Source organism: Manis javanica, chromosome 16, assembly GCF_040802235.1.
Source record: "Manis javanica isolate MJ-LG chromosome 16, MJ_LKY, whole genome shotgun sequence".
NCBI classification, from domain to species: Eukaryota; Metazoa; Chordata; class Mammalia; order Pholidota; family Manidae; genus Manis; species Manis javanica.
The window spans coordinates 54,691,436-54,718,128 of NC_133171.1; the positions used below are offsets into that span (position 1 = coordinate 54,691,436).

The 26,693-nt window shown below is 43.7% G+C and overlaps 2 protein-coding genes across 2 annotated transcripts in view; one reads left to right on the forward strand and one right to left on the reverse strand.

Annotated features, from left to right (window-relative positions):
- LOC108387192 (LHFPL tetraspan subfamily member 5) overlaps nt 1–26,693 on the forward strand; it is a 145,200-nt gene that overhangs the window by 83,680 nt on the left and 34,827 nt on the right. The gene's annotated exons all lie outside the window — the stretch shown is intronic.
- Nucleotides 1–26,693, reverse strand: part of SRPK1 (SRSF protein kinase 1) — a 109,979-nt gene that overhangs the window by 60,286 nt on the left and 23,000 nt on the right.

A 26,693-nucleotide genomic window follows, 5' to 3' on the forward strand; every position in this document is an offset into this window, starting at 1 on the left:
CTTCCTACCCCAAAGACAGAGGCCAAGATAAATAATTGGAAAACTGATCATAGAAAAGAGAAATGCATTCAGGATAAACACAAATTTTAAAACTAGTTAACATGAATCAAGAGATCTTAAGTGATAATGACTTCCAAACAGAATAAGGTGCTCTAAAAGATAATTAAAGAGAGACACTTTAGAAAATAAAGGTTTCTAAATGTAGAAAATCACCTATGCAAATGATAAATGCACCAAAAAGAGATGAGACAAAGGCTATCAATCCAGAAGGCCCAACATCTGAATAAATGGGGTTATACAAGATTTGGAGGGGAGAAATTATTAAAGAAATATAAGAAACATCTGGGGATTAAATGCAATCCCCATTTAAATTAGAAGGGCCCTCCTGGTGCTAAACAGGATTACTTTTACCTACATACAGATGAATTATTAGGGAAATTTCAGGATCCACAGTTAAGAAGCTCCTCAAGGCTTCTAGGAAGAAAAAAAAGTTAAGTAAAGAAAAGGCAATAATCTGACTGGCATCAAACATTTCATCAGACACCAGGATTCTAGAAGACCATTTTTCTCAGTGACTTCTTCAATTCTGAGGAAAATAATTTTTTTTATCAAGGCTAACTCTCAATAGTATTTGAGGGCAGAGCTTTTCAAATATGGAGAAATACAGAAATTTAACTTTCAATCACTGTATCTGAAGTTACTTGAATACAGGACACATGTAAAACTGAGGAAAAGAACATAGGATCAGTGGATTCCTAACAGATAAGCAAAAAAGGAAGGATCCAAAAGAACTACTGTAAAAAAAAATCTGAAATCCATTAAATCTGAACTGGAGCCACAGACCACAGGGCTTTAAGAGGAAGGTTGGGAAAACAGAGGTAAGTATGCTTGAAACATTGGAAGACACTAGCAACATGACAGAAGATGACACAGGGGGAAAAACAAAATTTCTAAGCAACAACAAAAAGCCAAACAAAAAAGGATAAAGGCATATCCAAATAACATAAATATAAATTATTGACTTTTCTATTTTAATCATCAACCTAATTAAACACACATCTAGGAGTTGATTGTAATACTTTCCAGAGACCTTGGATGGCAAGCACTAATCTTCATGCTCTCCCTCTGCCATGCTCCAGAGTGCCACTGCCAGTGCCCTGGTTTTTAAATCCTGCACCCTGGTTTTTGCAGCTGCTGCCAACCGTTCATCCCTTGATCACCAGTTCCTGGTGGCCAGGAGGGCTTTCATTCCGGGGTCCCATGGGGCTGGGGTAATTGGAGAGATGGTTCTTGGCAGACTGCCACCCCCCAGGGGACTGTGCAGACAGCAGATGAGACACAACCCCTAGTCTTTCTGTGAAGGAACCCTCTTGGCCTATGTGGCCACTTTTATTCAACATAGTATCGGAAGTTCTAGCCAGAGCAATTGCAAATAATAGGAAATAAAAGCCATCTAAATTGGAAAGATTAGAAATAAAACTGTCATTTGCAGATGACATATTGTACAGAAAAGACCTATTGTACCCTAAAGACCACTGAAAAACTGTTAGAACTAATAAATGAATCCAGTAAAGTTGCAGGATACAAAAATCAATACATGAAAATCTGTTGCATTTCTATATACTAATAAACTATCAGAGAGAGAAATTAAGAAAACAATTCCACTTAAAATTACATAAAAAAGAATAAAATACCTGGGAATAAGCTTAACCAAGGAGGTGAAAGACCTGTACTCTGAAAAAAGATAACAAAGCACATTATTCAGCATGCTTGAGGCACAACACTCCCTGATTTCAAACTACATCACAAAGCTATTGTAATTAACAGTATGGTATAGACATATAGACACATACATATACCAATGGAACAAAACAGTCCAGAAATAAACACACACCTTTATAATCAATTCATTTAAGACAAAGGAGCCAAGAATATACAATGGAGGAAGGATGGTCTTCAATAAATGCTGTTGGGAAAAATGGAAAGCCGTATGTAAAAGAATGAAACAGGACCATTATTTTACACCACACACAAAAATTAACTCTAAATGAATTAAAAGACTTGAATGTGAGCCTGAAACCATAAAATGCCTAGAAGAAAACAGGCAGTAAGCTCCTTGACCTAGCTCTTGGTGACTTTCTGAATCTGACACTGAAAGCAAATACAACAAAAGAAAAACAAGTGGGATTACATCAAACTGAAAACTTCTGTACCACAAAGGATATCAACAACAAAATGAAAAGGCAACCTGCTGAATGGGAGAAATATCTGCAAGTCATATATATCTGTTAAGGGGCTAATACTCAAAATATATAAAGAACATACAGCTCAACAGCAAAAAAACAAATCGATTAAAAAATGGGCAGATGATCTGATTTTTCCAAACAATACACACAGATGGCCAACAGATACATGAGAAGATGCTCAACAGCATTAATTAGGGGAATAAAAACCAAACCACAATGAGATACCCCCTCACAAAGTTAGAATGGCTATTATCAAAAAGATAAGAAAAACAAGTGTTGTTAGCAAAGATATGGAGAAAAGGGATCTTGTGTTCTTGTGTCCTTTTGGTGGGAATGTATATTGATATAGCCAATATGGAAAATAGTAGAGCTCCTTGAAAAAATTAAAAATAGAAATACCATATGCTCCAGCAATTCCACTTTGCACCCAGAGATGTTCACTGCAACATTATTTGCAATAGCTGAGATACAGAAACAACCTATGTGCTCTCGAAGGATGAATGGATAAGAAAACTACATTTTATACATACACAATGGAATATCATTCAGCCACAAAAAAGTATGAAATCTTGCCATTTGTGACAACATGGATGGAACTCAAGGGCATTATGCTAAGTGAAGTAAGTCAGACAGAGAAAGACAAACACTGTATAAGCTCTCTTATATGTGGAATCTAAAAATAAAATCGAGCTCATAGATACAGACTGGTGGTTGCCAAAGATGGGGGGGAGGGAGTGGGAAAAATGGGTGAAGGGGGATATAAAGCCTAACATGGAAAAAGCTCATAAAAATCCTTTTAAATCTGGAAAAGAAATCTGAATTGTCTGTCTACAATTATACAGAAATAACCTACACATACATGAATGATTGCTTGCAGTACAGAAATCTGTAGACTATCTCACTTTCAATAATGTTGAGCCCCTCTAAATTGGGCAAACAGACTCAGAAGTAGACCACTTCCCCAAGGTCACAGAGCTAAAGAATGATACAATCAGGACTATAAAATGCAGGTCTTCTCACTCTATATCCAATTATGTCCTTCAGTCTCAAGAACTTCTTTTCAGGGAGTCAATTTGCTAATTCAGTATTGACAGATGACAAAACTACAGAATGGCACAGAATGATTAATGGTCCATAAAGGGTCCCCACCAGTAAGATGGCAAACTTCCGGCTTCTCTTCGGGGTCCTCAGTTCCCGCCGGCGCACCTGAAGCCCAATCACCTCTCGCCCCCCTCCCAATCCCAGCACCTAGCCAACAGCCACCAGCCCCGTAGAAGTGACACCTCAATCAATTCATGCCCCTTCCTATATAACCCAGCACCTTTCCCTAATAAAGCGGAACTCTCCGGTGAATTGCTGTTATGTGTCGCTCCTTTCCTTTCATTGGTGCCGAAACCCGGGAGACGGGACACCCCAACTGGGCCCCGTCTTCCCCCCGACACCAGCAGCAGCTTGCCCTCGTCCTCTTTTTCTGGCGCTGGCTCATCACACTCACCACTCCTCTCTGGCCTTTAGGTAAGTTTTCCCCCCGGAGTGGGCCACTCTTCCCCGAGCTATCGCAGTGCCATTGACCGTGATCGCCCGGCAAGGCTCTGACGCTCGGGGATGAGGAGGGAACTCTCCCCGCCTCAGGCCTTCACGGCTGCGGTGGACCCTCAGGCCCCTCCCCAAACAGCCATAAATCCCCGCCTCAAGCCTTTACGGCTGCAGCGGACGCTCAAGCCCCTCCGACAGTCATAAACACATTCACCGTCCCTTCCATCAGTGCTGAAACTTTTTAAGCAAAATTTCCCTGGGGTGGGCCACTCTTCCCCGAGCTATCGCAGTGCCATTGACCGTGATCGTCCAGCAAGGCCCTGACGCTCAGGGATGAGGAGGGAACTCTCCCCGCCTCAGGCCTTCACGGCTGCGGCGGACCCTCAGGCCCCTCCTCCAACAGCCATAAATCCCCGCCTCAAGCCTTTACGGCTGCGGCGGACCCTCAGGCCCCTCCTCCGACAGTCATAAATCCCCGCCTCAGACCTTCACGGCTGCAGCCGACTCTCAGGCACCCCCCCTCCAACAGCCATAAACGAGGTGACTCCTTTGTGGATGAGAACGCTCCCTTTTCCCCCCTCCTCCTTCTGCTCCGTCCGCCGAAAACGCCTAGCGCTAGGTACCTCGTGACTCCGGCACTCTGCCTTCTTAGGGAAGTCTGGGTGACGACCCACACTTCCTAAGAAATTCCGACTCGTATACGAGTTTCCGCAGACCACCAAGGATCATTGGGGACGCCCTTTGTCTCCTTGCGGTCTGCCTCCAGTCCGAGGATCTCCGTTCGTCTTCCCCTGTTTGTCTCCTTCTCTGTTCTTCAGCCATGGGAGCCTCCTCATCCCTCCCTGAAGGTTCACCTCTTGAATGCCTGCTTAGGCATCTGGCTACCCTCTCCCTGACGCCTGATATAAAACCAAAACTTCTCCGTAAATATTGCTCCCAAGACTGGCCGACATACCCCCTAGACAATAACAACCAATGGCCCGCAGGGGGAACTCTTGATCCTAACATCACTCGCGATCTTTTTAACTACTGCCAGCGCCTGAAAAAATGGAAGGAGATTCCCTATATCGAAGCTTTCCGCCTCCTCCTCCCCCAACCCCCTCCCAAGTTCTCCTAGCCTACAAGCCACCACCCCCACAGAAGCCTCCCATTCACTCCCTTCCCCTTCTTCTCCTACAACAGCCCTTCTCCCTTCCTCCCTCACCATCTCCTCCCCCATCTCACCTCCTCCGCCTTCGTCCCCCGCAGATTAAGCCTGAGCCTTTCAGCTCCCCCTTTAACTAGGTCCCAAGGGCCTCCTCCGTCTTTGCCCTCATCACCTGTTTCTCCCCTGTTAGGGACCGCCTTTGTCTTCTCACATGTTTGTAGAGAGAATGGGAAAGCGCCTCCCCCCATGTCTGAACGCAGCAAGGGAAAGCACAAGCTAAAGAAAAACCGGTGCAGTCCTTAGAAGTTATCTGTCCACAAAAACATATCTTGCCAAGACTCCTCACTCTGAAAATAGGGAGACCTTGAAGATGTATAGAAACACCGCCCCTGCTTCTAGCTATGCCCTTCCCCCACTTGCCGATGTGGCAGGAATAGAAAACAACGCATTCCATAAGCAATTAACTAGAGCCCTGGTGTAGCTCAATTAGTAGAGCATGGGACTCTTAACCTCATAGTCATGAGTTTAAGCCCAACTAAAGCAGCAGAGGCAAGCAGCTGGGCTGCTAGCTGGCAACACATGGGTCTGATTCTATCTTTCTTTATTTTCTTTGCCCCCCTTCCGCACTTCAGGACCTGCTTGAATAGGCGCAGCTAGAACACGTCACTCCCCCACAGACTGAGCCAGAACCCTTCAGTCCCCCTCAGACTTGGTCCCGAGAGCCTCCCAAAATTATCGCCCCCCTCTGGGAGGTAGCAAGATCCAAAGGCATTTAGGAGATTTAGCCCAACTAAAGAAACGCCTAAGTTCCTTTTCCACTGATCCCACGACATACATCAGGGAGTTTCAATGGACCCTCCAGTCTTACAGCCTCACACATCATGACATTTTCATGCTCCTGGCCAATACTCTCCTCCCTGAAGAGCGCAGACAGTTTGGGACTTCACCCAAACGCACGCTACCGAAACCCACAGGACTGACCCCACCTATCCCCCTGGCCCCACTGCTGTCCCAGAACAAGACCCACACTGAGATTATAACACCGCCATGAGTCTCAGCTCTTGAGATATTTTTGCCTCCTGCTTAATAGCAGGTCTGAAAAAAGCAGCTCGTAAAGTAGTCAATTTTCAAAAACTCCAAAACATAATTCAAAAGAGAGATGAAACCCCCTCCGAGTTCTTAGACAGACTCACTCAAGCCCTATTACAGTATACCAACCTAGACCCAGAAACACCTAAAGGAAGACATGTCCTTATGACATTCTTCCTAGCTCAAAGCTACCCCGACATTAAAGCTAAACTCAAGTTAGAACAGGGCCCCGCTACCCCACACACTGAGATCCTAACAGTACCCTTTAAAGTCTTCCATAACCGGAAGGAGGAGAAAGAACACGGTAAACAAAAGGCTGATCAGGCCAATTTCCAGATGTTGGCCCAGCTGATAAAACCACAACCTGGGCGCCCCTCTACAGACAAGCCCCCCCCAGGAGCTTGTTTCAAGTGCGGAAAAGAGGGACATTGGTCAAGGGCGTGCCCCTCCCCCAGATCTCCTACCACCCCATGCCCCAGATGCCACAAAAAGGGCCACTGGGGGTCTGATTGCCCAACCACCCGAAGGGGAGGCTGGATGAACAACCCCCATCCTAAGCCCGCCGTAGTGGGGCTGGCAGAAGATTGACGGGGCCCGGGGGCTTCTCGCCCGACCATTTCCATCACCAAACAGGAGCCCAGGGTTACTTTAACAGTAGACGGACGCCCCATCTCCTTCCTCTTAGATACAGGAGCCACCTTCTCAGTCTTGTGAGAATACCGGGGCCCTACCACACCAGCCATTACTCCTATAGTCGGGGTAGGAGGTAAACAGATTTTCCATTAAAAAACCCCCCCTTTTATGCACAATCCTAGACAGTCCCATACCTTTCTCCCACTCCTTCCTAGTTATGCCCCAGTGTCCCATCCCTTTACTAGGACGAGACAACCTTTCCCTCCTCCACGTTTCCATAACTATATCCACTCCCACAGCCCCCAGTACTCCCTTTCTGATGGCCCTCATAGCTGACGACCCCCCTCTACCCAATGAAAGCTCCGGTTCCGCCCTCATACACCCTGTAAATCCCAAAATTTGGGACATTACAAGCCCCTCCGTGGCCCTATGTCCCCCTGCCTCTATCAAATTACGTGACCCCTCTCAGTATATCTGTCAGGCCCAATACCCCCTAACCACTCCAGCCCTCATAGGCCTCCAACCCATCATTCAAGATCTCTTAAACATAAATTACCTCAGACCCACTCACTCCCATTTAATACCCCCATATTAGCTGTTAAAAAAACCAACGGATCTTTCCGCCTTGTCCAAGACCTTCGCCTCATCAACATAGCTGTTGTCCCTATCCATCCCTTAGTTCCAAACCCATACAGCCTTTTATCGCAGATCCCTGCCTCAGCATCCCACTTCTCAGTCCTAGATCTCAAAGACCCATTTTTCTATCCCTCTAGACCCCTGCTCCCATGATTTTTTCATCTTCACCTGGACGGACCCATACACAAGACATTCTAAACAACTCACTTGGACAGTTTTGCCACAAAGCTTCCGAGATAGTCCCCATATTTTTAGACAGGTCCTAGCTCAGGACCTCAAACAGTTTCATCATGATCACTCCAAGTCCACCTTATAATATACAGACAAGCTTCTACTCTGCAGTCTCTCGTGGGAACAGTCTCAACTTGACACTGCCTCCCTACTTAACCTTCTAGCTTCCAGAAGTTACTGAGTATCCCCCGTCAAAGCTCAAATCTCTTCCCCTTCTGTCACTTACCTCAGATTCCTTCTATCTCAACAAAGAAAGTCCATTACCTTAGACAGAAAATAGCTCCTCTCTGACCTGCCCATTCCCAAAACCAAGACAGAAATCCTTTCCTTTCTAAGCCTAGCTAGATATTTTACAGCATAGATCCCTAACTTCTCCCTGCTCCCTGTTGGCAAGACCCATATACGACCTCAGCAAGAGCCCCCCTAAAAAACCATTATTCTCCTCACCCCGACACTCCTTCATTAAGCTCCGTCAAGCCCTTGTAGAAGCCCCAGCTCTCCATCTTCCTGATTTGTCGAAGCCCTTCTCATTATACATTCATGAGAGGTCCAGTCAAGCTCTAGGAGTCCTAAGCCAATATTATGGCCCATTCTTTGCCCCAGTAGCTTCTCTCTCCAAGCAATTAGACCCCACAGTTCAGGGATGGGCCCCCTGCCTACGAGCATTAGCCGCTAGACAGCTCTTGCAGAAAGAAGCTCATAAACTGACATTCAGGGCGCCCCTTACCATTCTGTCCCCACATCACCTAAAAGATCTCTTAACCTACAAAAGTTTACAGATTCTCCCTCCCTCCAGACTCCTCACCTTACTGTCCTCTTTCCTCCAAAATCCCATTCACCCCCTTTGCCATCCATACCCGAATCATGACTTTTTCCTCCTTTACTGCTCTCTTGCTTTTTTCCTCATTCTTATTATCTTCCCCGCCACCCCAGCCTCCTTTGTATGGCGATTCAAAGTCAGAGAGACTTACACACAGCATCCAACAAAAGTTACTGCCCTCATTGCCACACCAGACTGCCCTCTGAAAAGCTGCTCTGAGCCTTTATACCTCCACTTTCCTCCCCCCACCGAAGTATTCACTAGCAGCTACCCTTATTCTCCCTACCTCTGCTTCCTCTATGACCAAAAACAAGCCTATTGCAGGTGATAGCCAGACACCTACAAGAGATGTCCCTACTGGTCTTGTGCAATTCACTACATGAGTAACTGCCAGTACCCACAGTATTACTCCTCCAACTGTTTCATGAAATATCCCAACGGCTCATTCTCCTTATCAATCCCAGATCCCTGGGACTCTTGATGAGCTGCCAGAGTCACAGCCTCAGTTTACTACGGGGGGTCCTCGACCCCCCCACGGTACCCTTTATATCTCTTAAAAGTATGTTCCCTCTCATTTCCAGACCTCTCAAGTTGCATCAGATATCAGACATTCCGAAAAAGTCATTCTCCAAACTCTTGACGGCGCCTCTTCATCTTCTTATCCCCACCCCTCTTCCCATTTCTCCTATTCTTCATTACAGCTCATTCAGGACACCACCATCTTTCTCAACCACACCCTTAACACAGCCAATTGTTTCTTGTGTGCATCACTACAGCGCCCACTGCTGGCCACCGTGCCCCTTAATATTTCCAACTACTCCTTCCATGCAGAAAGACAACCCCTCTGCCCCGTGGCAGACATATCCCTATGGGACCAGAATACGCAGATAATCTCACCATCCACCACTGTGTAAGCCCAACTCCACCCCCCTCCAGCGCACTTCACTGCCTCTCTATCTACACCCCTACCTCCGGCTCTAAGACTTTTACGCAACCGGGACACTTCTTTTGGTGTAATGGCAGTCTTTTCAACTCACTGCCTCTCAACTCCGATACACCCTGCATTCTCGTCACCCTAATCCCACAGTTAACACTTTACAGCATGGCAGAATTCCTTGAGCTCCAACCTCCCTTGCCCTCGCGCACAAAAAGAGCTGCTTTCCTTCCCATCATAGTCAGTAGCTCTTTGATCACCTCAGCCATTGGGGCAGGGTTTTCGGGAGAAGCCTTGGGTCACTCTCTATAGGCAGTTAGAGATCTCAACGCCAAACTTGAGGGAGCCCTGACATCCACTGCCGATTCTCTAGCCTCTCTCCAAAGACAGGTCACTTCACTAGCTAAAGTCACCCTTCAAAACCGGCGGGCCCTAGATCTGCTTACAGCCGAGAAGGGCGGCACCTGCGTCTTCCTCCAGGAAGAGTGCTGCTATTACATCAACGAATCCGGCACTGTAGAAACTGACATCACCAAACTCACCGACCTTGCCTCCAGTCTCCACTCTGCTTCCAATTCCAACCCATTCTCTTCAATACTAACAAACCCCCTCCTCACCTGGCTCTGGCCCATTGCAGGCCCCATAATAGTCATTCTTCTCGTCTGTCTCTTCTTACCCTGTATAATAAAGTTCATCAAATCCCAAGTCGGAAAAATCTCTAATCAAGCTTTCAACCAGCTTTTACTCAGGAACTACCAGCTTCTGGCCACAGAAGATCCCTCACCCTCAGGTGACCTCCTCACCACACGCTGAGATAGACCCCTCTCTCCACTAGAAACTGTTCCTGGAAACAATGGCCGGAGACACCTGGTTCCTGACACCCATATCCTCTTGGCACCATTGGAATCAACAGGTCCTCAACCTATGGTTACAGGGAACCTTCATTGATTTCCAAACCTGAAGAAGTCCACATCTACTCGTCCTTACTGCGGGGAGTCCTATCAACCCTTTCCTCCCAATCCTCAAGCCCTCACTCCTTTCTCCGCCCCTGTTCAGCAGGAAGCAGCCAGAGAGAAAGCAATGTCCACAAACCCATAGAGGAGAAAGGGGGGAATGAAGGGTCCCTACCAGTAAGATGGCAAACTTCCGGCTTCTCTTCGGGGTCCTCAGTTCCCGCCGGCGCCACCTGAAGCCCAATCACCTCTCGCCCTCCTCCCAATCCCAGCACCTAGCCAACAGCCACCAGCCCCGTAGAAGTGACACCTCAATCAATTGATGCCCCTTCCTATATAACCCAGCACCTTTCCCTAATAAAGCGGAACTCTCCGGTGAATTGCTGCTGTGTCGCTCCTTTCCTTTCAGTCCACTACCCCCCACTTCAGGAAGGATCAGCTCTTTTTAAAAAGCAACATGCTTTTTACTTATCAATGTAACTCACTGAGCATTTAGGGGAGTATGACACCAGTAGGAAGAGACAAGCTTGACAGTATGCTGAGTTTGATAAAAATTGTTTTAGGTAATATTGCAGAAATTTGAGGGATCTGGGAAAGATCAACTATGATCTGCTGTCAAGCCTCTCAGTTTTAAAATATATGCATTTTGTGGGAAATATTTTTATGTTAGTATGCACATACTTTTATGCAATTAATGGAGTCTTAAAAATTGTGTAAAATAATTGTATACCAAATTATTATATGTACACCCTGGGGTTGCTTAAAGCTAGCAAGTCTTAGAGCTAGCAAAAGTCCTCTGTCCAAAGCTCCAGGAGAATCTACACTGTAGGAGCCAGTGGGGGTGAGGGAGGAAAGAGCAGTGCCTTCAGCCCCAAAGACGGTGGAGACATCAGGAGAGGATGAAGGGGTGGGACTGAGGGGCGATCTGTTGTTGAGACCACTGCCTGAGGCACTAGCCTCTCCCTTATTTAAGGTCTTCCCATTTGTAATTAAGAAAATAAAAAATGCAACAACTGCAGGCTCCTCAGGGGGAGGAGCCGCACCCTCCCCAGGTTGTGGAGCACACCATGCTCTTCCCCTACACCCAAGCTGAGCTAATGGACACAAGCACCCAGTTTTGGCAGAAGCCATGGGAACCTGTGCCTACATGACTTTTGTGTCTTTGGGATATGCAGGTGGAAACATTGTTATGTTTGGGTTCTGAAACCAGTAGACTGGCTTCCCTGACAACTGACCCTTCCCTGAGGCAGCAGTGGCAAAGTGCCCATCATACCTCAGGGAATCAGGCACTTCTGGATTGGCTGACAGCAGCCTTCAGGGCAGTTTGGCCTATCAGGGTTATTTATCATACTTACCCATTAGCTGGAAATTGTATGCAGAGCTCCAGCAGGTGTTATGGGAGTTGGGCATCTATACCATGGACCCCCAGGGTCCCGATGCGTTGTTGTTCACCGTAGGAATGAGAAATCTGGTGCCCCATACAGCTCCCACATCTCTCTTTGGGTCCCTATTGCTTTTCTTTCCTCCTACATAGGGCAACCCAAAAGTGAGGCTATTTGTACGTTAGCAGATCTGGGGAAGGTTGAAATAATAAGAGCATGGAAGGAAATACAGGCTGTGACTGAAAGGGAAGGTACAAAGAGCCCCATGAAGGTCTCGAGGACCCAGATGTGGGTTGATCTGATAAAGGCTGGGGTAGTGAAAGAAAAACTTGATGGGCAATAGGATGTTAGAACGGTGGCACCAATTAAAGCCAGAGCAGCAGTTCTAGCCTTTGAGGTTCAGGACATGGAAACCAGAGGCAAAGCCCCTTGTCTGGCCTGTGTCCTGCAAGACTTTCTGAGGAACAGTATTCAAGTTCCGCCTGGGCCCTCACCCCCACAGGAGGACCACTGGGCGTCGTGGATGACTGAGGTGGGGGTCAAGGCTCACACCCTGGGGGATGTGGTGGGGACCCAAAGGCCACGGAGTGGCGTGGCACAGATGCTTCCTCTGGCCAAATAGGGTACATATTTACAGCAGCATAGTGTCCTCTCTACTTGCCCTTAAGTGGAGAACTCCAATGCTTATTGGGGCCAGTGATGTATACCAATGGAAAGCAGGAAGAACTTGCTTTTGAACCACTGGTAGCTGAGAGTCTTTATGAGGAGGGAAAAGCCCCAACACCTGAAGACGCTCGGTATACAGACAGCTCCAGTCCTGGGTAGCCCCTGAAGTGGACAGCTGTGGCTTTCTATCATAAGACTGAGACAATATGGATGGATGGAGAGCAGAAGAGCAGTCAATGGGCTGAGTTGAGGAAAGTGTGGCTCATGATCACCCAGGAGCCCTCCCCTTTAGTTGCTGCACTGACAGCTGGGCTATCACGGGGCTTGTCCCTGTGGCTACCAACCTGGTACCATTGCAACTGGATAGTTGGTCACTGACCCCTTTGGGGGCAAGAGCTGTGGCAAGACCTATGGGACTATCATCAGATTAAGACAGTTACCATATATCATGTGACTGGCCATTTGCCTTTGGCATCCTCAGGGAATGATGAGGCAGACACACTGGTCCAGATGCGTTGGCTAGAAGGAAAGCCTACCTCTGACATAGCCCAATGGTTACATCAGCGTTTCTTTCGTGCTGGGCAAAAGACAATGTGGGCTGTCGCCCATCGGTGGGACTTGCTGTTGACCTTTGAAGAAGTTAGCAGAGCATGGCCTGGAAGGAGTGCCTCATGTGCTCTAAGAGGCACTTAAATACCAAGTCCCACAGCAACATGGGACAATAGTAAAGAGGTTGATACCCCTTGTAAGGTGGCAGACAGATATTATAGTGCCTCTGCCCATGTCAGAAGGATATCGGTATGCCATGACTTGTGTCGACATGGCTACTGGACTGTTGGTTGCTTTTTCTGCATGTTATGCAGATCAGCAAACCACCAAAAGGGGCCTAGAACATTTCTTTGCAGCCTATGGCCAGCCACAGGTGATTGAGAATGATCAAGGCACCCACTTTACCGGACATGCATTACAAAAATGGGTGCAGCAATTAGTAGTAAAGTGGAAGTTTCATGTACCATATAATCCTACTGGGGCAGGCATCATAGAGAGATGCAATGGTTTGTTGAAATCTGGCCTGAAGTCAGACACTACTAGTCTATGGGGCTGATCAGTTCACTTACGGACAGTGCTACAGCGTTTGAATGAGAAGCCCCGAAAAGGAGCCATGGGCCGTGTGGACATATTAACACACGTTACTGCCTTTCCTATACAACTGTGTGCACAAACCAAAGATAAATTACTGAAGCCAGAATATGGCCAGCAGAACAATATTCTGCTGCCAGCCCAATTGTGTTAAACCCTGGAGACTCTGTTGAGTGTATGTGGAGATTTCTTTTCCTTTTTTCTTTTTTTTCAAGTTCCTTCCTGCTTTATTTCCTCTCCTTGGTAAAATAGTAGCACATGGGAGGAAAATACCAGGCCCTGGACATTTCAACACATGGACCAGTGATGGCTGGCCCTTCTGGCACCTTGGGGAAAAGGCCTGGAAGCTGGCCTCCTATACATTCAGGAGAATGGCCCCCAAAGACCATGGTAGTGTACCCAAAACATCTGGGAGGTAAGAGCATCTTATGGGAAAGTTTTGTTTTGTCTTTATGGCCAGTGCATGTACCTTCCATTGCCCTATATATTGACCCATCTGTAACTCCCAGAGGGAGTAAGTTGAAAGCCTGGTACACTAGACCAGGACAAGATCCCATTCCTGCCACTGTCCTATCATTGGACCATTCTCTTGCATGCATCCTCCCTGATGGACAAGATTTGCCTATGCTGGTGTCATTAAAACATGTATCTTATCTCCCTTAAGATTATTTTCTGCTACAGTCCCTGTGGCCGGGACCCACCCCCTGGCTGCAGCTGCCCTGTGATGACTGCTCTGAATTCCCTACCAGTTTGGCTAATGAGACCACCTGTGGAATGGGCGAGCTATGGACTTAATCTGCATAGGACTTTGAACCTAGCTGAATCCTTCAGCTTGAGGATTATCATGATTTTATTGCTGTTGCTATTGTATGTTGTTAGTCTGGTTATAATGCTCCAGTTTCCTCACACAGGGGCCACTGTGGAAGATAGGGAACAAGATTGTGAGGTGAGATTTCTGGAGGGGTGGGCTGTGGGTAAATTCACAATATTTCCAGAATCTCTAGCCTGGCCTTAGAGCATCTCTGTATCAATAGGTGTTTCCACGGGGTGGAGAGTAGTCCATCTCCACATCAATAAGTAATTACAAAGGGGAGTGAGGACATATCTGGCTGGACCAGAGAGGTTGGGTGGTGTCCCTTTTTGCAGCTGGATCGTGAGACACACAGACAAGCAGAAGTGGGCAACTGCTTGTAAGCAATAAATGGGTTTCTCCCACTTTATTTCTCCTTTTGACTGATTTCGGTTTCAAAGGTAATTTGCCCCAGCCCAGGCTGGGAGACATATTCCTCCCCTGGAGTTACAATGATGAAGCCAAAAATAAAGGATTAAGTATATTAAAGTTATGAAGTAATCAAAAGTGGATCTAGACAGATAATATCAAGTGTTGGTGAGGATGTGGATAAATTCTTAGAACCCTCATACATTGCTGATGGAAACATGAAATGCAATCACTTTGGAGAACTCAATTCCACAAAATATTAATCATTAGAAACTACCATATGACCCAGTAATTCTACATTTAGGTACAGATCCAAGAGGAATGAAAACATGTGCTCCCACCCACCAAAAACTGTACATAAATGTTCACAACAGCATTATTCATAATAGCCCCAAGTGGAAACAATCCAAATGCCTATCAAATGGTGACTGGATAAACAAAAGGGGTACATCCATACAAACAGGAATGAAGTACTGATACATCCTACAGCATGGATGAATCCAACTGAAAGAAGTCAGTCACAAAAGACCACTTACTGTATTATTCCATTTATACCAAATGTCCAGAATAGGCAAATTCAGAGACAGAAAGTAGATTAATAATTGCTAGATTCTTCTGTAAGAATTGTGAGTGACTGCTAATAGGTTTGTTTTATTTTTCCATGGGTGGGGGTGTGTGATATGATTTCTAAGAAATATGCTTTTGGTCATTCTGATAACCAAAATGTATTTCTTAGACATATTTGGTCTTCATCCAGTTCCTAAAAATGTCTCAGAACCATAAAGGTAAAATAGGTGCTCTGTTATGTTAATAAGGAGACTTTCTGGACCCCACCCAAGCGAAGACACTGGTTGCCAGGGGGACCAACCATGTGATTAGAGAGCGGGAACTTTCAGCCCCCAGGCTCCAACTCCTGGGAAGGGAGAGTGCAGAGGGGCTGCGACTGAAGGCTGAATCAGCCCATGGCCAATGACTTAGTCAATCCTGGCTACGCAATGAAGCCTTCACAAAAACTCCGTAAGAATATTTTTCCCTTTTTGCATCTTGCTTCCCTGAGTGAGCTGCCACACTTGGGAAACCAGAACACTTCCATGTGCCACTGAGCCAGGCCCCAAGCTCCACGGGAATAGATGCTCCTTTACTCAGGACCTTGCCCTATATCTCTCTTCATCTGGCTACTAACTTGTATCCTTTAAGTTGGTAAACATAAGAGTTTTCCTGAGTTCTGTGAGCCGCTCTAGCAAATTAACTGAACCTAAGGGGGCAGTTTGTGGCATATGAATTCTATCTCAACCAAGATGTTAAAAAGCTGAATCTAAATATAGTGCTTTATTGGAAGGGGGAGAGAGAGAAGAGGTAGGGTGAATTAAATCTTCCTTAATCATAGTAGGGAATGATGTTAATAGCTACAGCTGATCAATTAAGAAATAGCAATAAGTATGCTGGAGATGTGCATCTAAACAAAACATGAAACTAGCTGCTTGAGAGTGAGGGCTAATACTGGGGAAAGGGTGGGACAGTGAAGTGTGTAGCTTTTAATCACAAAGGCTTAAAAAAAAATACACCAACAGATAATTTCTCTTGGAACAAACTGGAGACATAAACATCCAACAAGAGACGGTTCAGTAAATTTATTGGCTGTATAAATCACTTTCATTTGTTTATGTAAAATTTGATTGCCAATTTGTTCACCTGAGGTAAAAACTATAATGGCTAAAAGTATCACCTGGTCCCTTAATTGATAATTCTATTTTGAATGCTTATTGTACTTGAAAATGTTTCTATGCAATGAGGAACTTCTGTAGTATATACTATTATCTTTTTTAAAAAGTTAATTTATCAAAGATGCTCCACATGGCTAGTCATCAGAGAAATGCAAATTAAAACCACAATGAAGTATCACCTCACACCAGTAAGGATCGCCACCATCCAAAAGACAAACAACAACAAATGTTGGTGAGGTTGTGGAGAAAGGGGAACCCTCCTACACTGCTGGTGGGAATGTAAATTAGTTCAACCATTGTGGAAAGCAGTATGGAGGTTCCTCAAAAAACTCAAAATAGAAGTACCATTTGACCCAGGAATTCCACTCCTAGGAATTTACCCTAAGAATGCAGGAGACAAGTTTGAAAAAGACATGTGCACCCCTATGTTTATAGCAGCACTATTTACAGTAGCCAAGAAATGGAAGCAACCTAAGTGTCCATCAGTAGATGAATGGATAAAGAAGATGTGGAACATAAACACAATGAAATATTATTCAGCCATAAGAAAACAAATCCTACCACTTGCAACAACATGGATGGAGCTAGAGGGTATTAGGCTCAGTGAAATAAGCCAGGCGGGGAAAGACAAGTACCAAATGATTTCACTCATCTGTGGAGCATAAGAACAAAGAAAAAAACTGAAGGAGCAAAACAGCAGCAGACTCACAGAACCCAAGAATGGACTAACAGTTACCAAAGAGAAGGGCACTGGGAAGGATGGGTGGGAAGAGAGGGAAGGGGGGAGAGAGGGGGCATTATGATTAGCATAGCATATATAAGGAGGCAGGGGGCACGGGGAGAGCTGTGCAACACAGAGAAGACAAGTAGTGATTCTACAGCATCTTGCTATGCTGATGGACAGTGACTGTGGTGGGGTATGTGGTAGGGCTTGGTGATGGGGGGGGTCTAGTAAACATAATGTTCCTCATGTAATTGTAAATTAATGATACCAAAAAAAAAGTTTATTTATCATACTGCTAAGTTCTCTAGCAATCTTATTGTCTATGTGTTTGCCCTAACAATTCCCTCTTAAGAGAAAACGCTCTTGTTTCAATTCTGGTTTTACTAAACAAGACAAAAATGGTGACAAAAACATTCTACACCACTCACTTGCAGAAAAAAGAGGACCTAGCATTATTCCTGAATCTTCAGTCCCCAAAAGATGAAGATACCTATAACAGGGAATTCACGGTAATTAAGATTAAGTAGAAAAAGAAAGTATTTTCCTCTATATGAATTGACTAAAAGACCTTAAATGCTATAAATGTATGGCCCTTTCATCTCAATGCCAATCATGTACCACCTGTGATGAAAGACACAGAGGTAAGAGCATGGATTCTGTCAGCTTGCCTACAATCAAATCCCAGCTTTGCTCCTTATTCCCAGTGTGATCTTAGGCAAGAAATTTAACCTCTCTCCATCCCTGTTACCTCATCTATAAACTCATAAAAATAAATATACCAAGTTTATAAGGATGCTGAGAGCATTAAATGAGTTAATACTTATAAAAGGCTTAAGGTAGTATGTATCTGGCAGTAAGTACTATTATTTCAAACAGAGAGATCTGGGACAAATACCATGATTTAATTTATATGTAGAATCTAAAAAAATGAACAAAACAGAAATAGACTCATAGATACTGAGAAGAAAGAGACTGGTAGTTACCATGGGGAAGGGGTTGAGGTGGGTGAAATAGCTGAAAGGGATAAAGGTGAGACAGGGACAGTGGGTGTAGTCAGAGTAGTGTGAGGGCCTCCAGAAAAAGCAAGGCAGGATATTTACACTCAGAGCAATGTAACAATGTGCAAAGAAGTCCCTACTGAAACTCTGTTAGGAATTATGCAAAGTCAAGTTCACACTAATTCTCTAGGGTAAAAATACCAGACTAAGAATATAGACATCTTCAGTGAGATCAGTTAAAAGTCAAAAGGTCGGCAACAGACACATGAAAAGGTGCTCCACATCGCTTGTCATCAGAGAAATGCAAATTAAAACCACAAAGAGATATCACCTCACACCAGTAACGCTGGCTATCATTCAAAAGACAAACAACAACAAATGTTGGTGAGGTTGTGGAGAAAGGGGAACCCTCCTACACTGCTGGTGGGAATGTAAATTAGTTCAACCATTGTGGAAAGCAGTATGGAGGCTCCTCAAAAAGCTCAAAATAGAAATACCATTTCACCCAGGAATTACACTCCTAGGAATTCACCCTAAGAATGCAGCACTCCAGTTTGAAGAAGACATGTGCACCCCTACGTTTATAGCAGCACTATTTACAGTAGCCAAGAAATGGAAGCAACCTAAGTGTCCATCAGTAGATGAATGGATAAAGAAGATGTGGTACACATACACAATGGAATATTACTCAGCCATAAGAAAAAAACAGATCCTACCATTTGCAACAACATGGATGGAACTAGAGGGTATTATGCTCAGTGAAATAAGCCAGGCGGAGAAAGACAAGTACCAAATGATTTCACTCATATGTGGAGTATATGAACAAAGGAAAACTGAAGGAATAAAACAGCAGCAGAATCACAGAACCCAAGAATGGACTAACAGTTACCAAAGGGAAAGGGACTGGGGAGGATGGGTGGGAAGGGAGGGATATGGGCAGGGAAAAAGAAAGGGGGCATTACGATTAGCATGTATAGTGTGTGTGGGGGCACAGGGAGGGCTGTGCAACACAGAGAAAACAAGTAGTGATTTTACAGCATCTTACTACACTGATCAACGGTGACTGTGAAGGGGTATGTGGGGGGGACTTGGTGAAGGGGGGAGCCTAGTAAACATAATGTCCTTCATGTAGTTGTAGATTAATGATAGCAAAAAAAAAAAAATCAAAAGGCCAGGAGCAACTTGGCCTGGAATGTTTGAGTGTTCTGCAAATAAAGAAGGGTATCTCAAGACAACCTGTGACTTCACTGTACACAGCCCTAGCAAACAGACAACAACCCAGCCCACCTTGGGGGCAGGGCAGGTGGTACGAGTCCACATCCTAAGCCCTTTATCAGTTCCCCAAAATCCTCAACTGACTATAAATCCCCTAGACAATGCACCATCCCGGGCTCTATTGTCTGGTCCTGGCATGAGCCAGGAGCTCGATTCTCTCACTGTATCTCTAAATAAAAGCCTCTCCCTGGCTCTCCTACCATGGGTGTTTGCTAAGTTCATTCTTCGACTCTGCAAACAAGAACCCCAGCATCATCTTTGGGGGCTTGTCCGGGATAGCTTCGGAGGTCAGTATCAGCATCCAAGCCTATCTGTTCTTTCACCCTCCTTATAGAAGGAAGCCATCGATGGCATACAATATTGGACGCTCATAGGCCACTTAAATGGGACTAACCTGGCTGCCGATCTCAAAGTCTCGAGCAACAGGTTCCCCTGCATCTCCCTCAGTGGATCCCCCATCTTCCTTGGGAGCTGGGAAAGTATCCTGAGTGGAGGCCAGGATTCCCTTTCCGAGGCAACTCCTTGGATGCAAGAAGGGACTGAGGAAAGCCATGGGCAACTGCGAGAGTCTAGGCTGAGGCTACACTTCAGTGGCTTCTCAAAGGTCTGCGTGTCTGCAATCAGACCCTGACAGCCCAACTGGGTATCCATGAGGAGTGTCTCTCTCTCTGTCTCCCTGACTTCCAGCCTGCTTTTTCAGGCTGCCCTGGCCTCTGAGTGAGGCAGGGGCACTCGTAATTCTCTCCGAACTTCATCAATTTCATGGAAATCCAATGCTCACCACTGCAAGGTAGGGGATCCACACTCGCTCTTATTCCTGACTAAATGTTGCACTTTTTATCTCATAAAAATGTGTCTGGGCACCCACTAGCCACTTAAAAGATGATTACGTTGGTTACCAGTCTTAAGTCTCCAGTGGGAGGTTTCCTGGGGTCTGCCACTCCTTGATCTCCTGCCTCTGGATGGATGAGAATGTCACGGAGTGGCTGAGCCGATATCCTACTTTCCTATCCTAATCTGCGGACTCTGAGGGCAGACAGGACTAGTACACAGTAGTCCTGGATCTCAGCTCTGGCTGATTGATACGATGGCGCTAAGTGAACCTCTGGTTAGGCTGCTGCCTATGCGAGAGAGTCCCAGATGACCCCTGACCTCTGTCTCACAGATCAGATTTCTTACAGTGGGTAACTAGCAGGCTGATTCCCAGGCAGTGGCAGAAACTAGTGTTTAAGAGTATAGACCCCCCACCCCCATAAATGTCCATGGTAGCCTCTGAATTTTATCTCTGGCCTTGGAAAAAGTTCCCCTGCTCCGCATTCAAAGCAGTCCTCTTAGGAATGTGCCACTTTCTCCTGTGTAATGTGAATGAAGTCTGTGAAGTAGTCAAGCTAAAACCTGAGCCCAACATGTAAATGGCCCTATTCTTTGACCTCCCTATCTTAGAGGCAGTCATCCTGGGGCTAGGCATTTCCTTTTCTGCAGACCCCAGGGAAGTGCAACAGGCTTGTGACTCTGACCAAGGCTCTAACAGCAAGAGGTCACACAGTCCCTGCACTTAATGGACAGACAGAGAGGGCTCTCAAGGAATGATCCCTGTCGGCTCCCCTCTGCCTCTGAGCCGCAGATTTGGAGGGAACGCGATGGAATGCTGAAGATCTGAAAGGCCAGCCAGGGGACTCAAGGCGTTACAGCACAACAGAAATGCCAAAAAGGCACTCCTCATATTTATTGAGCAAATGAACTTAAACACCTAAAGAATTCTGAGTGGGGGGTTCAACACATGATCAACACACAATCATTATGTGACCTTGAGTCTAGCCCTAGGGTGTGACCCTCCTCGGGGATACCGAAACCATGTGAGGGCGGTCACCAGTTGTAGGAACTGTTTTGGCTCTAATCATTCTGTTGTAGGAAAAATAATCAAATCATATGTATTTGTACATTTGATTTCTATTCTACTTGATTTATGTATTAATTCCATTAATCCCACATTTCCCCCTTTTAAGTAGTAGATAGATATAATAAAGAATATAGCAGGTATAGTTTCTAACAGGCTTTTAACATAGTTTACTTTTCCATATTCTGCAGTATGAAATAAGGGTCTACTTCTTGAATTTACGTGATGTGCAATAAAGAAAGAAAGTAGATTTAGTGCAATTAGAAGGTAATGCCTATAGACTGAGTTTTGATCTGAGTTGAGCAAGGGCAGTCAAACAGCCATGGGTGCAGAAGCTTTCTCTCAAAACTTGGGGAGTGAGGTTCTAAGCCTCACCCCTGTTGGACCCCATTCTCTCACCTGATGGCCCCTCTACGAGTGTGCCTATCTTAGGTTGTTCCTCCCTTGAGGAATCTTACCCGTCTCTGGCTGACCAGCCATCTTCTGGGGCTACACAGGGACATGTAAAGTTGGTAAGTGAGAGAGAAGTAGTATTCTTTGAAGAGGTTAGCTTTCTGCCTTTTTGAAAATTTATGCTTCATGGCTAATATGCCCAGCCATGTCTTGAGGTATCTTCATTAGCTGGAAAGGCTTTGATGCACTACAATTCTACGTATGAGACACAAATTCTAGAAAAAGGGTTGTATTCAGGAAGGGAGAAGAAAAGTTAAGGAAGTAGAAAATGAAAGAAAAATGTGAGAAGATTGATTATTTCTATGACATAACTTCTTGTAGAGTTGCATAAGCCTGTATAGTTCTCGACAGACTACTAAGTAAATTACATACCACACATTAACAGAACAGGAACATTCCTGGAAACTGTTCACATCCCATATGTTCTTTTAACAGCAGATAGTCTATAGTAGCCCGATTTTGAAGCACTGCAACTCGCACTTCTGCTAACTCTTGATTGAGTTCAGATAATATGAAAGCAGTCAAATTCACTGTCTTGCTATACGCACAGGCCAGCTTAGATATTTCCTTTTGCATTCCACTGACAAGTCCAGGAACCGGCAGGATAAATGCAGCTGCAACTACAACAGAGGTGGGATCTAAAAGTTTCAAGTTGTAGTCACAATCAGAAGAGCTTGGAAAAATCTTCTATGACTATTTCTAGGATAAGCTATTAAGGCAGGAAGGATGCGTCCTACGCCACATATACCTTGATAACGTGAAGAGAGGGCTTAGGGTGTGGACTTCTACCACCTGCCCTGCCCCTAACGTGGGCTGGGTTGTTGTCTGTTTGCTAGTGTAATTATTACCTGTCAGCATAGAAAGATGTTACAGAACTATTCAGAATATTCATACAGAATATTCTTTATGCTGTACTTTCATCCCCGTAATTTATATTATGATTGAAATTTTGTGCTTTTTATCCCCTTCACCGATTTCACCCACCCACCTCAACCCCTCCCTCATAGTGACCACAAGTCACTTCTCACTATCTATGAGTCTACTGCTGTTATATTCCTTTTGTTTTTTAGAGTCCACATGTAAGAGAAATCATAGTATTTGTCTTTCTCCACCTGGCTTATTTCACTTAGCATAACACCATCTAGGTCCATCCATGCTGTCACAAATGGCAGGATTTCTTCCTTTTTTATGACTGTGCATAGGTACTGCATCTTCTTTATCCATTCATCTATTGATGGGCACCTTGGTTGCTTCAATACCTTGGCTATTGTAAATAATGCAGCAATAAACATAGGTGTGCATATATCTTTTCTATTCAGAGACTTTGTTTTCTTCAGGTAAATTCCTAGAAGTGCAGTTACTGGGTCTATACATCACTACAGTTTGTGGGGAAAAAACAAAACAAGACAGACACAGTACACCCTTCCCGTACCCAAGAGTAAGTGTAAAAGCTAAAACTCTTAAAACTTGCAGAACAACACAGGAGAGTATTTTCACAACTTTAGGGTATGCAAAGATCTCCAAAAACAAAAAACATACCACAGAAGAAAAAAACTGATAAAGTGGACTTTGTCAAAATTAAAAATCTATTCTTCAAAAGATACCTTAAGATAATGAAAATCCAATACATCTACCTGAAAAAGGACTTGTGTCCAGAATATAAAAAGAATTACACACAACTCAATAACAAGACAGACAACCCAATAAAATAGGGGCAAAAATTCTGGACACTTTGGTGAAAACAAAAAGCAAGTAAGTATTTCAAGGACTTAAGTCATCAAGGAAAAAGAGTTTGAATAAAAATTAAAATCAAATGTGGGATAACTGAAATTCTCATACACTGGGGTAATGTTAAATGGTAGTCATTTTGCAAAAATTTGGCAGTTTCATATAAAATTAAATAGACCATAACCATATTTCAGTAATTCCAATCCTAGAGAAATGAAAAGGTATGCCCAAAGATTTATATACAAATTCATAGAAATTATTCATAATAGTCTCAAATGGAAAGTAGCACAGATGTCCATCAATGAAGATTTTAACAAATATGGGTATATTCATGCAATAGTTTGGTACTCACCAATAAAAAGTAACAAACTACTAACACATGCAACACACACAGATGAATCTCAATACCATTATGCAGAGCCAAAGAAGCTAGACACTACAGAGTATATTGTATACGATTCCACTCATGAAATTGTTGACCAGCCGAATTAATCTACAGTGACAGAAAGACTGGTGATTGCCCAGGGCCAGGACGGGGAGTGGGCACCTGAATGCAAAGAGACACACCCTGAAGTTCCTGTGGTTACGAAAACATTCCAGCCTTGATTGGTGTGTTGGTTACATGAATGCATACATTTATCAAAAAATATTGAACTGTAGTCTTAAAATTTTAAGAGTACATTTTACTGTTTGTGTATTATACCTCCATAAGAGTTGATTTCAAAATATGGCACAGTATTCCCTTCCTTCTAATTTTAATAGAAATTAAAACTAGCCCTGGATTACTCCAAAGCTAAGGAACGAAGATTCTCCTTGCTCATTCAGAGTTCTTGCCATCAGGCCAAGGGCTGCAAACTAACAGCTCTTCAGAAGGAAAAGTCCTGGAATGGAAAACAATAGCAGAAATAGAGACAACGGAAGTAGTATTAGCAGATCTGGAGACAAACACATAATTTGTAAAGGGCCCCTGAGAGAGCAGAAAGAATAGGGTTATAACAAGACAAGAGCAAAAACACGGGTCAGTTTAAGATCCTAAAACACACACCTTCAGGACAGATATATCACAATTTCCCATAGTCTAATTTGGAAAAATTTGTAAGTATAAAATTCTGAATTTCTATGACCTCAGGGTTCCTTTTAATAAAACCTACTTGAAAAACTTTCTACACCTAATTCTTTTTAGAAATCTAAAGTTTAGTTTTATGTCCTGTGGTCACTAGAAATACCCTCTCTGATCTGAGATGAATTCCTGCAGCAACAATTCAAAGAAATTAACATATTTCTTGGTTATTAAGGTAAATTTAGCTTTATTATATTATTTAACCAAAATGCATTTTGCCATGCAGCTTACCTAACCTTCAATAAAAGTTTATCAGACCATTTTAGATTGCTTACGCAACAGCAACTTCAAACTAGTACAAAAGGATATTTACGGCAGAGACTGCTGTACCACTTCACATTCTCCCTTTCTTCTATGGTAATAACACATTTTTAAGCTGGACACATGGATAGCAGAGACACCACATTTATATGATTCATCAGAGGGAAACTCTCCTCACGAAACTGGCAAGCACCCTAGCCCCTTTTTCTTCCCTTGCTTCAAAACATAGATGGCACCTGAAGACAAGGGCTATAATATAGGACAGCAGGAAAAATGACTAGGAGTCTGTGGATCCTTGACATTTCATGAAGCTCAGCCATGGCAAACAGCTAAGGACAGATATATCCCCAGAGAATAAATAATCTTGTTTAAGCCCCTTTTTATTTTGGGCTTTTGTTACACGCTGTATAAAACAAATCTTTCTCTCACTACAGCTTCCCAAGCTTCCCAATCAATCCCCCTTTTCACATCTCCAAGGGGATTACAAACGTTTCTTCTATATTGTTCTGTGTAAGAATTACTGTGTGTGTGTATGTGTATGTGCATACACTACAATATTCAAGGCACTCTTTTTTTCACTTAGTAACATTCTGGAAATCATTGCTTAAGTAGGAAAAAAGGAGCTTTATTCTTAGTGGAGGCAGAATGTACCACAATTTTAAAAAACAGTTTGCCCTCTGGCCATTTCCTTCCAAAATCACAAACAACTACTTGTTGCATGGTAAACTTGTACTTATTTTTTTTTTTTACACATACGTACATGTATCAGTATAACAAACTCCTAGAAGAGGAAATGCTAGGTCAAAGTATAAGTGCAATTTACTTTTTGATACATATGGCTAAATTGGCCTTCAGAGATGCTTTGTCAATTTATATTCCCATTACCAATGTATAACTGCCTGTTTCTCCATTTCCTTTTCAATACCATATATTACTAACTTTTCATTTTTTTTGTCAACCTGATGGGGAAACAAAGAATCTCAAAAGATGGTGAAAGCCCTATAATTCAAGGTGATCACACTGGTAATTGTGCTGATTAAGTGAAAAATCTGGGTAAAACAGGGAATCATATACACAACTTAGTTATTATAACCCAGCACATATAAGTGAACAAGCCATTTCTTTGCATGTGGATATTATCGACTTATGGTCCCAGTCACCTTTCTTTCATAATCACACCCATATGCAACAAGTATAATTTCCAGTTAGGTTTTCTTAAAGTGAAGTAAGAACTTGAAAATACCTGGGAATCCATAAAGGAATGAGGACAATCTCTTAAGAATGGATAAGGAATGATTTCCAGGATATACTGTTCGAGGGGAAAAAAAGCACAATGCACAAGACTGTATGTTTATTACCTTATGTATAAGACAGATGGAGAAATACTACTATATACTTGCTTATTTTTACAAAAAGGGATAAATCAGAAATGAACAAAATGGTTACTTTTAGGCAGTGGGTGGGAACAGTGTAAAGGGGCGAGAGATGGGAAAAGATTTCCTGAACCATGTACAAAGTTTTAATTACTAAAATGAAAGAAAAAATGATGAAAAAGCAAACCCTGAAATTAACTGTAAACAAATGAAAAAACAAATTAAATTGTCTATTAATAGAACATAGAAAAAAGTTAACGCAATTAACTTTGGAGAGTTGTCTCTCTGTGCACCTGAGAATTTAAAGAACTACTAAGAAATCTTGAGCTTAGTCAATTTAGTGTTGATAGTGATGTGTGATCTTGAAACTATTTTGTATATAGTGTAGGAAAGAAAAAGGAATATATCGATGCTATTGAAAACCAGGAAGAAGGCATACACCAAGTGGAATGGAGGAAAATCAAGTAAAACTGTAGTTAATTTGAACTGTAAGTATAATGAAGCAGCA